The sequence below is a fragment of the Cricetulus griseus genome, chromosome 5, assembly GCF_003668045.3.
Source record: "Cricetulus griseus strain 17A/GY chromosome 5, alternate assembly CriGri-PICRH-1.0, whole genome shotgun sequence".
Lineage (NCBI taxonomy): Eukaryota > Metazoa > Chordata > Mammalia > Rodentia > Cricetidae > Cricetulus > Cricetulus griseus.
This window is the reverse complement of record NC_048598.1, coordinates 184971516-184986490: the sequence shown is the minus strand read 5'-3', so window position 1 is coordinate 184986490 and position 14975 is coordinate 184971516. Positions and strand designations below refer to the sequence as shown.

Here is a 14975-nt window from a genome sequence, read left to right as displayed (position 1 = left end):
ACACAGTTTGTGGTGCACATCTTTATCCCAGCATTCAGGCTGCAGAGACACCAGCATCTCTGTGAGTTTGAGGTCAGTCTGATTTACAAACTATGTGCCAGCACACACTCTTAAGCTACACAGAGAAACCCTGTCATGAAAACAAAACAGCAAAAAATTTTAATTAAAATTTTGCAACCTAAAATGAACCAGACACAAAGATTTAAATTTTATTAAGTCAAAACATATAACTATTTCCACAAAATCACAAATATGTACAGAAAACGTTTTACAAAGGCTACATAAGTTAAGACAATAAATTTTCATCATCCACAGTGCTCATCCCTCAGAAGCAATGGCTTCAGTCTGCTTTAAACACTGGGCCACCCTCAAACTCTACACTTACTCTTGGTGTTTACAGAAGACCCAAAGCTGTGTGAGTAATATTCAAAATTGTCTTCTTTTCCTCAATGGGATGATGCTCTATATTATTATAGAGCATAGATTGTCTCTGAGTAAAGGATTCACTTATCCTGAAAACCAACCAATTTATAGTTGTTTGTGAAAGAGCCAACATGCACATATTGCTAGAGTAGAGACAGGGAGTATGGACCAATGATGACCAGGCTGGCGGCTTTCTAAGTCATGCATTGACGATGGCTACATCACTTCCTGTCTGAGGTTCACAGCATCACACACCTCACACCTCCCTCTTAGCCAGGTGACAAAAGTTAGACATGTGGAGCACATGCTGGACATTAGAATCAGGCACTTTCATGCATGTCCTCAGGGATTAATGTAACATGACATGAATACACATTTAAATGCAAATACATTTAGTCAGGCATTGATCACTTAGAAAATAAATATATGACCACTAATGGCATTGCTACATGCTGAAACTCTGGGAGTCAGTTAAGAAATAAGTGGTATAATATGTATATAAACTTCAGCCAAGTTCACATATGATATAAAATTAATGGATTAAGCCTCTTCCTTGCTTCTTTAAGACACCATCAACAATTTGAATCCTAAATAACAGGCAGTGAAAGGGAAAGTGTAGAAATGATTTGAAAACATCAATCTTTTAATTATCTTCCCTGCTCTGTCCTCCCTGCATGGATGCTGAGTGACACACTGTTGCCTGTCTGGGAGGTCCATGGTTGCCCTATCCCCATGTTTGAGCATCCAGAGAACTGATGTAAGTGGTGTCAAAGTTCTTTCCTGCTTTTGGTGGCCTTGATAAGACATTCCTGTCTTTGTAAAGGCATGCATGCTCTCTAGTTAGGACAACTGTGACTGTGGCCTCAATTTAACATGGCCATGAACACAGTGCTGAGGGCTTCCAAAATTAAGAGAAGAGACAGAGAGTCAGGGTGGCCCAAAATCTGTTGGATTACTTCAATATCTCAGGAGTTTGTGCTAGGATTTTGTGACGAATATTTCTGTAAGTATCACAAGAGACACAGATAGTTAGGTAATAATAATACAGAGAGAAAGAGAAAAGCAAAGGTGGTGTTGGATCAGTGATGACCACTGATGATGGATGATCTTGGGATCATGACTACAGGTCTTGGAGTCTGAGGTTCACACCAAAACACATGTAGTGTGGGCTGTGATACAGATGTGAGATATAGTATAGTGTGTTATCAAAATATTTATGTTCATGTGTTTTTATTCCATTGAAAAATTAAAATAAAATATATATAATAAAGAAAGAGGCCAAGCATTCTCCAAAATAATAAAAACTATTAATATGCAAGGATATTGTGTGTGTTGTCTGTGTGTGTGTTTGTGTGTGTGTGAATGTGTGTGTGTATGAGTGTGAGTGTGCTTGTGTGTGTGTGTGTTGTGTGTGTTTTTATAGTCCATCCCACAATAATTATTGTTCAGCGTTACAATCCCTTAGCTGAGGATCCTGTGTAGTTTTTGAAAAACAGGACAACATTCTTGTTAGGGTTAGAAACAGGTCTCCTTTGTGTAGTCTCAAGTAGAATGTATGATAGTTTTAAATACTTTGATGAATAAAATTAAAATAAATTAATACAAGGGCCATTGTATAGAACAATATTGTGTTTCTAATACTTTCTTTTTTCATTTGTGGATGTTCCCAAGCTGAAGTTACCCTTTCATCTGCATCATGAGGGCCATGGATAGCCTAGGGTCTTAGGAGCACAGGGGGCCATGTAAGTATAATTCATGTTTTTCTGTTACTTTGACCACTTCTCCTTATTGTTAGATGAATTCAAATTACTGAAGTATGAGATACCAGTTAATGACAGATGTAAAATACCCTGGGACCCCTTTATTAATATCTTATTATTAATTAAGATGACACATGAATCATTAAACATTTGCCTTAAATCGTACCCAAGAATATATGATAGCACCTATCTATCTATCTATCTATCTATCTATCTATCTATCTATCTATCTATCTATCATTTCTCTATTCTTCTATCATCTCTATTATTTGACATTCATTTCTTTCTTTTTTGTGGAGTCTCAGCTGTAAAGGCCACATCATAAGTATAGAAAAAGCATGTTGTAGCTGATATGGAGGCTAGTGAGGACCTTCTGTTGTGAAATTAATCCAGCCCCATATGACTGTCTAGAAAATGCAAATGAAGTGACCCATTCATGGTTTGCAATGCATTTGGATTTATTTCTTGAGACACAGTATAATAGTACACAATTTTGGGCTGTTACTTGAAGTTTCATGGATGAAGAATCCCTATGCTTTCTAATGGCTCTGTGTCCATTTATGTTTGACAGACAGCTGGGGTGAATGCATCAGGATCCCCTCCCTTCTACCTAGGTTCCTTCAGAATATTTACCTTTCCCTGGGGATCTGTTGCTTCTCACATAGGCCAGTGTTGCTTCTCATAGTTTTGTCTGATGTTCAGTTGTAGGAAAGTTAGTAATTTACTCAGTGGCTTTACCGGTGAATTTACACAGTGCTCCGACACAAGTTTAGTCCCAATCAGTTTTTGTTGAGCTGACCTGAGTATAAAAATCTAAGTCTAGAATGAGCCTCTATCCGTTCATTCAATAGTTCTGTCCTTGTACTGGTTTTTACTCCTCAGAATAGACACACAAATGCCTGTGATGCTCAGGCAATCAAGGAATGAGTGCTTATCTTTCTGAGTTAGCTCCTAGAATCTGTACTCCTACCTATTGGCTTCTAAATTCATCCCTGTTCTTCACTTTAGTACTTACTGGGAAGAATAGTTGACATTCTTAATTTCTTAAAACTTCATTATAAAAATGTTGCAGAACTCATTGAAAGCTGAAATGAGCCAGGCACAGACTTACATTTTATTAAATGAAAATATATAGCTATTATCACAGATTCTCAAACATCTACAGAATTTTACAAAGCCTACATAAGTTAAGTCAATAAATTTTCATCATCCACAGTGCTCATCCCTCAGAAGCAATGGCTTCAGTCTGCTTTAAACACTGGGCCACGCTCAAACTCTACACTTACTCTCGGTTTTACGGAAGACCCAAAGCTGTGTGAGTAATATTCAAAATTGTTGTCTCTTTTTCTCAATGGGATGATGCTCTATATTATTATAGAGTATAGAATGTCTCTGAGTAAAGGATTCGGTTATTCTGAAAAACAAAACAAAATCATAGGCACTTTTATTGTTCAACAAAAACACACACATATTACTAGAGAAGAGAAAGGCTAACATGGACCAATGATGACCAGGCTCGGCGGCGATCTAAGTCATGCATTGACGATGACTACATCTCTTCCTGTCTGAGGTTCACAGCATCACACATCTCACATCTCCCTCTTAGTCAGGTGACAAAAGTTAGACATGTGGAGCACATGCTGGAATCAGGCACTTTCATGCCTGTCCTTATTGGATTAATGAAACATGATAAAAATATATACACAAATGTAAACAAATTTATTAAAGCATTGCTCAATTAGACATTAAATAATTGCCCACAAGCAATATTACTACATGAAGAAAACTTACAAATCTTTTAAGAAATATTTGTCATAAATATGTGTTTAAACTTTATCCAATTTCACATATGATCTATAATTAATGGATTAAGCCCCAGTGAGGGTCAACACCTCAATTTTAAATCTTTTTACTTGATTCTTTAAGAAACCACCATAAAAACCTGAATCCTTAATAACAAGTAGTGAAAGGAAAATGTAGAAAATATTTGAAAAATAGCAATCTTTGTATTATCTTCCGCGCTGTGTTCTCCCTGGATGGATGCTGACTGACATATTGTTACCTGGCTGGGAGGTCCATGGTTGCCCTATCCCCATGTGCGAGGATCTGAGAACTGATGTAAGTGGAGTTAAAGTTCTTGTTCTGCTTTGGGTGACCTTGATAAAACTTTGCTCTCTTGGTAAAGGCATGCATAGGCTCCTGTTAGGACAACTGTGACTGTGGCCTCAATTTAACATGGCCATGAACACAGTGCTGAGGGCTTCCAAAATTAAGAGAAGAGACAGAGACTCAGGGTGGCACAATATCTGTTGGATTACCTCAATATCTCAAGATTTTGTGCTAGGATTTTGTGGGCAATAGTTATGTACCTATCACAAGAGACACATTATTACCTACGTAGTTAGGTAATAATACGACAGAAAGAGAAAGAGCAAGGCAAAGGTGGTGTTGGACGAATGATGACCACTGATGATGTATGATCCGGGGATCATGACTACAGGTCAGGGAGTCTGAGGTTCACACCAGAACACATGTAGTGTGGGTTGTGATACAGATGTCAGGTGTAGTAAATATAGTGTGTTATCATATTATTTATGTTCATGAGTTTTCATTCTAATATATAGATTTACATATGAATGAAAGAGGGTTAAGCACTCTCAGGTAATACTAGGTGTTAATAATAACAGTATATGAATATCTATAATATATTTCACACACCCCCTTGTAATAAATTTGCAGAGTTACAATCCCTTAGCTGAGTATGCTCTGTGCTGTTGAAAACAGTGTTCAAAATTCTTGTTAGGATTAGAACTGGTTCTCCTGTTTTTTTTTTTCTCAAGAAGAATGTATAATACTTTTAAATACTTAGATGAGTAAAATAAGAAAGTTACAACACAGTGGGCATGGTATAGAAAATGATTGTGTTTCTAATTCTTTCTGCTTTTTCATCTCTGTGGATTTCCCAAAGCCGAAGCTACCCTTTCATCTGCATCATGAAGTCCACAGCTAGCCTAGGGTCTTGGGAGCACGGGGGACCATGTAAGTATAGTTCATGTTCTTGTGTTACTTTGACGGCTTCTTCTTATTGTTAAATGGATTACAAATTACCTTAGAATGTGACATCCAATTAATGACAGATGCGAAATATCCTGGACATAATTTATTAATATCTTTAATACTAAAATATGATGACACATGGAATCACCAAAAGAATTGCTTAAAACACACAGAAGATTATAATTTGATAGCTTATATTTATCTGTCCGTATCTGTCTATCTACTATCTATCTATTCATCATCTATATATGCTCTGACATAAATTTTGTCCTATTTCTGTGGAATCACAGCTGTAATGGCACTATCATATATATAGAAAAAGCATATTGTTATCTCAAGTAATGAAACCAAAGTGGAAGCTAGTGAGGACATTCTATTGTGAGACAGGTAGATGTTTGATCCAGTCTCATTTGACTTGTCTAGAAAACTCAAATAAACTTAACCATTCATTGTTTTGCAATGGTTCTTGTATTTATTTGTTTACATACTGTATAGTATTATACAGTTTTTGCAGGGATAACCCTTTATGCATGCAGATGGCTCGGTGTGTATTTATGCTTGACAGACAGCTTTGGAGATTGTGTCAGCATCTACTTCCCTCTCCTCACTGGGCTCTACATGTAAAATGATGGATTAGTCAAGAAATAAATATAGAAATTAATATAGTAGATAAGGGTTGGTATTTGGTGAATGATCACCATGGGTGCCATTTGTGCTGTACAAGTGATCACAGTCTTGGACTTTCCTAAAAGATCTAATCTATGCCCATGATCTAAGTGACTCATGTAGGAGTAATCTTTTATAAATAGACAAAATAGACTAAATTTGGGATCAATCAATGATATAGCTACTCACAATTGGTTAGTTCATGCAATACACATGCATGCATGCAGAATGAAATCCACAGATAAAAGTAAAACAAAATGTTTGGTATAATTTCACAATAATGTACTAATAATATATTAGTAAAAGTATTAATAAATGGAGTGCTAATATATTCATGAACACAATATCCCATGAAGACAGGGATGACTGAGGAATATTATATGCAACCTTCTTTAAATTGTCAGAGCCATGTGAGGTGTTTTTATTCTCAATAGGACATATAACACTGTCATACAGACTTAGGTGAGTGATAAAAAGGAGTTATTAATGCAAGTAAGCAGAGTGCATGAGTGAGAGAACAAAATGCCACTTTTTTTTAATGATCTCTTCTGTTTTGTACTCTCAGAATGGATTCCGCCCCCAGGCTGATTTTCACACTCCGCCGTGGTCATGAGCCTCCTAATGAGCTGTTTCAGATTGTAATATAGACACAGTGTGAGTACAGTCTGCCTTCTGATGTCGCTTCATGATGCTTCTAAAGGGCATTTACTGTATTAATAAGACTAGCCATGGCAAATGCTGAATATGTTATGTGTTTGAAACACAAGGTTTGATAAAATGTTGTCAAATTAAGGCTATGTAATGAAAAAGGTCCTTATCACAAAAGATATGTAAGAACTCGGAATTATACTTAAGGATCTTGTCCTTGCTTTCTCTGTGAGTTAAAATTATCTTAATCGTCCCAGTGATCAATTGTTCAATAAGTATGCTTAAATTAATAGAGTAGAGGAGGGCTGATGTTGGATCAATGATGACTGTGGGTGCTGTATGAGTCATAGATTGTGACTACACGTCTGGGAGTCTGAGGTTCACATCATAACACATCTGGTGTGTACTATTAATGTGAGTTATTGATGTTAGGGTAATTAGGTAAAATAGAAATAAAAATGAATTTGGAAGTTATTTTCTAATTAAGACATAATTCCCCTGCAATAATGCTAAATGCAAATACCAAATAGTAATTCATTCAGCTATGATGACTGAGGACCCCCCCTGAGCTGAAAGCATTGGCGATATTCGTGGTAGGATCAGAGCTCTGGCCATTTGTTTTCTTGAGTAGAGTACACCCTAGAGTAGTAAATGCTTGGATGAGGGAAAAGAGGGAATGAGCAAGAGAAGCAGACAATGCATGGATAAGTGAACAGAATGTCAATCTTTTTATAATTTCTTCTGCTTTATACTCTCAGAACGAATACCTCCAAGCTGATTTACATATTCTTCCTTAGTCCTGAGTTTTGACGTTTGCTGTTTTTCTATGAAAGAAAAAAGTCCCTGTGAGTATAGCCTGTGTTCTTGTGTTGGTTTCTGTTGTTTTTAAGGACGGTTTCTGTAGTGTTAAAGGGCTGCTTATCCTCTAGGAAGAGTGGCTGTGGCCAAAGGGTTAATAGGACATTTGTGTGAAACACAATGGTACATTGAGAACCTGTAAGGAAAGAGTCACTCCCGCAGCAAAGGATCCTGGAGAGGTTTAAGGTGTAATCAAGGATCTTGTTCTTACTTTTTTTGTGACTCAGAATTGTCTCAATGGTACTAATGATTGAGTGCTCAGTAAATGTAAATTGGTAAAAAAAAAGAGGAGGGCTGTTGTTGGATCCGTGATGACGGTGGGTGCTGTATGAGTCGTGAATCATGATTACAGGTCTGTGAGTCTGAGCTTCACATCACAAAATAGCTAGTGTATTTCCCTTGATTTAGTGACAGCTGGAAGGGAATATTCAATATTTATAATTAGATGAATATAGATATTATTGTAATATAGTATAATAATAATATACTATGCTGTAAGTAAATATTAGTAAGTCATTTTCCAATTAGGACATAATTCCACAAAAGGACAACTTATATATACCAAAACACAGTTGCATATTTGCCAATGATGACTAAGATGTCATGTAAAGTAAAATTATAGACACTGCTCTTGGTAAGGTCGCAGCTATGAGCATTTCTTTCCTTAAGAAGAAAATCTCATAGAGTGATGATCACTTCTATGAGGGATGAGAAGGACTTGGGCGAGAGCAGTAGCTCATATGCAGGGATGAGAGAACAGAGTGTCCGTCTCCCTATATCCCCTGCTGTTCTGTGCTTTCAGAGTGGATGCCCTGCAAGCTGAAGATACAGTCTCACTTGCACCTCAACCTCGAAATCCAGCCTATGTGTTCGTAGGATAGACAACGTGTGGGTATTGCCTGTGTTCATGTCTTGCTTTGTGTTGTTTACAGATCCCTCATGCTATTGAGGGATCACTACCTATAATATGGAGGGCTAATCTTGGCCAAATGCTAGCTAAGCATGGCAAGTGTGTGAAGCACACACTTTAACAAAATTTTGCCAGCGGTCTGAGTTATAACTCAAGGACCCTGCTATTAGAATTCTGTGATTCGTAATTATCTTAATATTATGAATGCTTAGTCAAAAACATACAGAAACTGATAGAAAAGAGGAGGCTGGTGTTGGATCAATGATGAGCAGTGGTGGTGTATGATTCATGGATCGTGACTACACGTCTGGGAGTCTGAGGTCCACATCAGCATAGCTAGCTTATACCATAGTCACTGAAAGCAATTAAGAGTGCTAGTCTATTCTTATAACTAGCTTAAAACAGAGATACAAATCTGTTGCATATATTCCAATTAAAGTGGATCTTCACAGGAAGAGTCCTAATAATATAGACCAATATATGGCTAAGGATGCCATATGAATAATAATTAAAGCCATGTGTTAGAGCCATGGCTATTCGTTTTCTCAAGAAACAGACATAGTAGTGTAGCGTCTACTTGGATGAAATGTAAGAAGAATGAGGAAGGCATGGATGAGTGAATGGAAGATAAATCTTTTTATCCTCTCTTCTGCTTTATACTCTCAGAATGGATTCCCCCAAGTTTATTTACACATTCTCCCTTGGTCGTGAGCTCCATGATGAACTCATTGGGTTCAGAATGTAGATACCATGTGAGTATAGCCCTGTTCTTTTGTTGTTTCATGTTGGTTTCAGTGGCTGTGCACGTACAGACAAAAAACCCACTTATCTGAGAAGAGCAGCCATGCCCCAGGGGTTAATATGGTATGTGGGTGAAATATATTCAACTAAATTTCCCAGATTAACAATGTATAACAAGAGATTCTAATCACAGTAAAAGCTTCTGAGGACCTTTGGAGTATACTTAGGGATCTTGTCCTTAGAACTTGTCATTCATAATGAAAATGATACCAATTATCAGTGGCTTAATAAATATTCATAAATCCACAGAGAAGGATAGGGCTGATGTGGATAAATGATGGCCACTTCTTACATATGAGTCGTGGATCGTGACTACAAGTCTGGGAGTCTGAGGTTCACATAAAATATGTAGCAGAGACCCATATTCTCAGTCGTACATGTTGAAGGGAGTTGGGAAGTGATGTTATTCCAGTTCAGTTAATTGTTAAGTCATTTTCCAAGGATGATGTATTTCCTCAGGAAGACTACTAAATCTATATACTAATTCACACTTGATGATTGAGGCTGCCATATAAATTAAAATAATGGGCTACTTGTTAGGGTCAGAGTCATAGCCCTTTGCTTTCTCATCCAGAACACATTATAGTGTCACACACACTTAGATGAGTGTCAGAAAGCCGGGGGAGAGAATACAGAAAGCATGCAAGAGTCTCTAAACAAAATGTGAGCAGTTGAGTAGTTTTATGGTCTCTTCTGCTTTGTGCGCTCAAAACAGATATCTGCTAGCTGACCTATGCATTCTTCCTTGTGCAAAAGCTTCCTAGTTGTCCCATGGTGTTTGTAGAGTAGGTGTTGTGTAAGTATATTCAGGACTCCTGTTTTGGTATTATTACTTTTAAGGACCATTGACTGTATTGACGAGACTCTAGTTACTATCTGGAAGACTGATCATGGTCAAGTGGTTACTAAAACATGTCCACAAACATGGTGTTTAACAAAATTTTGCTAAATCAATAATGTATAACATAAGAGATGCTCAACGTGAGCAAAAGGTCCTATAGAGAGGCCAGATACATTCTTAAAAATCTTGTCCATGGTTTATTTTGTGAATGGTGATGACCACTGGTGGCATGAGTTGTGAATAAGAACTGTAGGCCCCGGGGGTCAGAGGTCACACCGTTAAATACTTAGTGTAAACTTATTATCTCAGTGACCAATATTAGGAATAATCTATTTTTACAGTTAGATAATAAATTAATAATATACATTCCTAAGTCATTTTATAATCAAGACTTCATTTAACAAGTATATTAAAACATATCCCCAAAATAAAAACTCATTCTGATGAGGTAGCTGAGTCTATCACATGAGTTAAATTTATAGGCAAGGCTCCTGGTAGAGTCAGCATAATGGCCATGTTTTCTCAGGAAGAACATATAGTAGTGCAATGGATATGTAAATGAGTGATAAGAAGAGAGAGTAAGACAAGCAAGCAGAGAGCACGGCTGAGTGAACAGAATGCCAATATATTTCTATTTTCTGCTTTATACTCTCAGAATGAGTTTCCCCTAAGTTGATTCGCAATGTGAGCTTCATGCTCAGCTCTTTGCATTCATAATATAGACACGGGGTGAGCATAGTCAACATTCCTGTGTTGGTTCATGTTGTTTTCAGTGACTGTTGCATCTATTGATTTAGAAAACCACACTTAATATCTTCAAAGAATAGCCACCACCAAATGGTTAATACAGCATGTGGATGAACCAAAATGTTTAAATTCTTTCCACATTAAGAATTGGTAAAGCCTTTACTAATTAAGGAAGACTCATACTAATATATACTAAACTAGTTTGTTCTGATAGCATTATTTTGAGTGACATATAAATACAATTAATGTTTCTTTGTGTATCAGAACCATTGCCATTTGTTTTCTCAAGAACACAAACTAGTTGATTACACACTTAGATTAGGGCTAAGAAGAAAGAAGCAAGATAAACAGACAGAATGCCTAGATGAGTAAACACAATATTTACAATCTCATCTACTTTGTACTCTCAGGATGGATACCCCCAATGTGATTTGTACCTTGTCCACTGGTCCTGTGCTCTGTGATCAACACTTTGGGTTCATAATATATGCACAGCGTGAGTATAGTCAGTGTCCTTGTGTTGGTTTGGGGTGTTGTGAAATGCTATTCCTATATGGATAAAGACTGCCTATCATTTGAGATGAGAAGCCATTACCTAATGGTTGCTATGCAATGAGCATACACACCGTGTTTAATAATATTTTGTCAAATTAAGTATTTATGATAAAATAGATATTCAACATTGCAATAACCCAAGGAGTTCTTAAGTATGCTCAAGAATCTTATCATTGGGTTTTTGTGATTCATAATTATTTCGATAGTACTAGTGATCAACTGCTCAACAGAATAGCACAAATTAATAGAGAAGAGTTAGGCTGATGTTGGATCGATGATGAGCGCTGGAGCAATATGATCCGTGGATCATGATTAGAGGTCTGGGAGTCTGAGGTCCACATCGTGAAACAGCAGATACACATGACGTTAGTAACAGAAGACAGGAATAGTATACTTTTGCAATTAGATGTAATATAAATAATTTGATTAAGTCACTATCCAATTCAGTCAGTTTCACAGCAAAATACTAAATATTCATATAGCAAACATAGAAATTTGTTTGGATTCTTGATTTAGGATAGCATCATTGGCAGCATTCCTAGTAGAGCCAGAATTGTTGCCATTGGATTGCTTACGAACACATCGTACAGTACTGAGCACTCTCATATAGGTAATAAGAAACCAGGGGTAACACAAGGCATGGCTCAGAAAACAGAATGTCACTCTTTCTATGTTCTTTTATGCTCTGTACTCTCAGGATGGAATCCCCAAAGCTGATTTGCTACATTCTCCTTTGTCTTCTGCGCTTTGCTTGGTGATGTGAAACTCATGTTCAGAGCATAGATACTGAGTGAGTATAGTCCATAGTCAGGTATTGGCTTGGATCACTTTTGCAGACTGTCCACTGCATTCTTTAAATGCTTCCCCTTTAGAGGAGCAACCAAGGCCAAATGGTTAACACCATAAGTAGATAAAACACAATGTTTCTTAAACGTTGTTCAATTAAGAATATGTAACAAAGAAGTTGCTCAGTGGAGCAAGTGACCCTCTCGTATACTCAGGGCCCTTGCCTTTATACTTTTGTGATTCATAATTATCTCCATAGTGATATTATCTATCACTCTATAAAATGTAGAAATTAATTGAGAAGCGGAGGGTTGATGTTGGATCTGGATGTCTGAGTTCCACATCGTAAAATAGCTACCTTACCCCCAGAACCCTGGTAGAAGATATGAGTGATAGTCTACTTTAATAAGTGGATAAAAATGTAAACAAAAAAGTTAAGGCATATTCTAGTTCAAACATAACTCCACGGCATGTGTATAATAATACTTGCAAAATAAAAGACTTCAGTGAAATGCTTCAGTCAGAATGAAGTGAAATCATAGGCAATATTGTCAGTAGGCTCAAAATGTTGTGTAATGTATATTTTCCCACAAAGCATGCATCCTAATGTCACACATAATTATGTGAGTGATGAGAGATGGATATTCAAGTAACAGTGCACGGATGAGCAAGCAGAATGTCAATCTTTTCATATTCTCTTCTGCTTTGTACTCTTAGGAAGGATTTCCCTCCAAAGTTGCTCTACACATTCTCCTTTGGTTTGGGGCTTCCTGATCAGCTCTTTGGGTTCTTAATATAGACACAGTGTGAGTACATGCCGTGTTCTTGTGTTGGTTTCTGTTGCTTTTAATGTCTGTCCTTGTCCCTTGAGAAAGGCCTCTTTATCATCCTGGAAGAGCAGTTTTGTCCAAAGGGTTAATATAGCTGGTGCATGAAGCCCAATGTTTAACAAATTTAAACAAATTAAGGAAGTGTAATGAAAGAGACACTCATCATGTCAAAAAAATCCCAAGGACCTTTGAAGTATACTTAAGGATCTTGTCTTTAGATTTTTGTGATTCCTAATCATCTTAGTAATACTAGTAATTGATTGCTCAATAAACACACATAAATTAACACAAAACAGGAAGGCTAATGTAGGATAACTCCTGACCATTGATGGCATATGAGTTGTATATCATGACTATAGGTATGAGAGTTTGAGATCCACCTCATAAAACACCTAATATGTACCCATGATCTTAGTGATGTTAATAATAACCTACTTTTTCAATTAGATCAAGTATCAATAAAAGTAAATATGGCTCAGGGATGGTGTTGTTTGCCTTTAATAACAGACCTCAGGAGGCAAAAGCTGGTGGATCTCTGAGTTTGAAGTAAACCTGGTTTCTAGAGTGAGTTCTAGGACAGCCAGGGCTACACAGTGAAACCTTGTCCTGAAACACCCCTGCAAAGTAATTTTCTTTTTTTTCCCCTTTGGACCAGTGTTTCTATGTGTGGCCCTTGTTGATTTGTAAATATCTCAATTATTGTACTTCCAATCAATTTCTCAATAAATATGCATAAATTAATGGAGAAGTGCAGTGTTGATGTTGGGTCTGTGATGACTGCTGATGCCGGATGACCGGGGACCATGAGTCTGGGAGTCTGCGGTCCACATCGTATGGTAGTTGGCTTTTACCCATGATCTTTGGTACAGATCTTAGGAATTGTCTATTTTTAAATTTACATAAAATATAAACAAAATACATAACTAGTGAATTTTCAATCAAGATTAAATTCCACAGAGAGAGTATTAAAATATACACCAAATTTGTTAATTCAGACTTGGTTCCTATCATGTCACATGACCTAAAACCATAGGCAACATTCTTGGTAGCTTCATAGCCATGGCAGTTTTCTAACAAGGAACCCATAGTAATATATGGCAAACTTGTATGAGTAATAAGAATAGAAGATGACACAGAAAGGTAGAGGGCTTGGATGACTTAAGAGAATGTCAGTCCTTTGTTTTAATTATCTTTTGCTTTGTACTCTCAGAATTGATACTTCCAACCAGATATACCCATTCTTTCTTGCTCGTGAGCTTCATGATTTGTTCTTCGCGTTGAGAATATGCTGTGTGAGTAGTCAGTTTTCATGGGTTGGTGTTGGTATCTTTTAAATCTATTCATACAATTGAGGAAATCCAATCAATAGCTATGTAGTTATTAATGACTGATGTTGAATCCGTGATGACTGCTGGTGCTGTATGAGCCGTGGATCATGACTACAGGTCTGGAAGTCTGAGATTCACATCATAAATTATCTACTTTCTAGCCATTATCTGGTAGCAAATGTGAGGGATTTTGAAAATGTTAACACACTTTCCAACTAAGATGTGGCTACACAGGAAGAGTACTAACACACAACATTAGTTCATTGTGAGTATAGTTCATTGTGAGTATAGACAGTGTCTTATGTTAGTTATGTTAGTTTGTGTTGCTTTTAATGGTAGTTCCCTAAACTGATAATGAAGTACTTACTATCTGAGAAGTCCAGACATACCCCAAGATTTAATATGGCATGTGTGCAAAATACATCATTTAACCATTTTTGCCAAATTAAGAATGTGCAACAAAAAGTCATCTCCTGATGGCAAAAGATGCTGAAGTACATTGAAGTATATTTAAGAATTTTGTCCTTGGGTTTTTGTGATTTATAAGAATCTCAATAGTATGGTGATGAATTTCCTCATTAAATGTGTATAAATTAATAGAGAAGAGGCATACCGGTGTTGAATTGATGATGACCATCGGCTGTGTAGAGTCATGGGTCATGACTATAGGTCTGTGAATCAACTCCACATCATAAAAGATAACAAGTTATTTTCTAATCAAGATATAATTGCACAACAGGAGTCCTAAAATATACGGTTATCCTA

The 14975-nt window shown here is 36.8% G+C and overlaps 9 non-coding genes and 2 pseudogenes across 9 annotated transcripts; all 11 read left to right on the top strand.

Annotated features, from left to right (window-relative positions):
* The first annotated feature begins 587 nt into the window (after nt 1-587).
* Nucleotides 588-666, top strand: LOC113831354 (annotated as a pseudogene).
* An 832-nt stretch (nt 667-1498) lies between these two features.
* LOC113831330 lies at nt 1499-1570 on the top strand. The gene has a single exon (XR_003485499.1). It is a non-coding gene; the product is annotated as a small nucleolar RNA SNORD113/SNORD114 family (small nucleolar RNA).
* A 2109-nt stretch (nt 1571-3679) lies between these two features.
* Nucleotides 3680-3759, top strand: LOC113831315 (annotated as a pseudogene).
* An 873-nt stretch (nt 3760-4632) lies between these two features.
* On the top strand, nt 4633-4704 carry LOC113831331. The gene has a single exon (XR_003485489.1). It is a non-coding gene; the product is annotated as a small nucleolar RNA SNORD113/SNORD114 family (small nucleolar RNA).
* Nucleotides 4705-6866: 2162 nt separating this feature from the next.
* On the top strand, nt 6867-6938 carry LOC113831348. The gene has a single exon (XR_003485449.1). It is a non-coding gene; the product is annotated as a small nucleolar RNA SNORD113/SNORD114 family (small nucleolar RNA).
* Nucleotides 6939-7713: 775 nt separating this feature from the next.
* Nucleotides 7714-7785, top strand: LOC113831333. The gene has a single exon (XR_003485494.1). It is a non-coding gene; the product is annotated as a small nucleolar RNA SNORD113/SNORD114 family (small nucleolar RNA).
* Nucleotides 7786-8576: 791 nt separating this feature from the next.
* Nucleotides 8577-8648, top strand: LOC113831313. The gene has a single exon (XR_003485497.1). It is a non-coding gene; the product is annotated as a small nucleolar RNA SNORD113/SNORD114 family (small nucleolar RNA).
* Nucleotides 8649-9390: 742 nt separating this feature from the next.
* LOC113831329 lies at nt 9391-9462 on the top strand. Its single transcript, XR_003485488.1, has one exon. It is a non-coding gene; the product is annotated as a small nucleolar RNA SNORD113/SNORD114 family (small nucleolar RNA).
* A 2071-nt stretch (nt 9463-11533) lies between these two features.
* On the top strand, nt 11534-11605 carry LOC113831323. The gene has a single exon (XR_003485483.1). It is a non-coding gene; the product is annotated as a small nucleolar RNA SNORD113/SNORD114 family (small nucleolar RNA).
* Nucleotides 11606-13190: 1585 nt separating this feature from the next.
* Nucleotides 13191-13262, top strand: LOC113831327. Its single transcript, XR_003485495.1, has one exon. It is a non-coding gene; the product is annotated as a small nucleolar RNA SNORD113/SNORD114 family (small nucleolar RNA).
* Nucleotides 13263-14276: 1014 nt separating this feature from the next.
* LOC113831359 lies at nt 14277-14348 on the top strand. The gene has a single exon (XR_003485456.1). It is a non-coding gene; the product is annotated as a small nucleolar RNA SNORD113/SNORD114 family (small nucleolar RNA).
* Nucleotides 14349-14975: the final 627 nt, after the last annotated feature.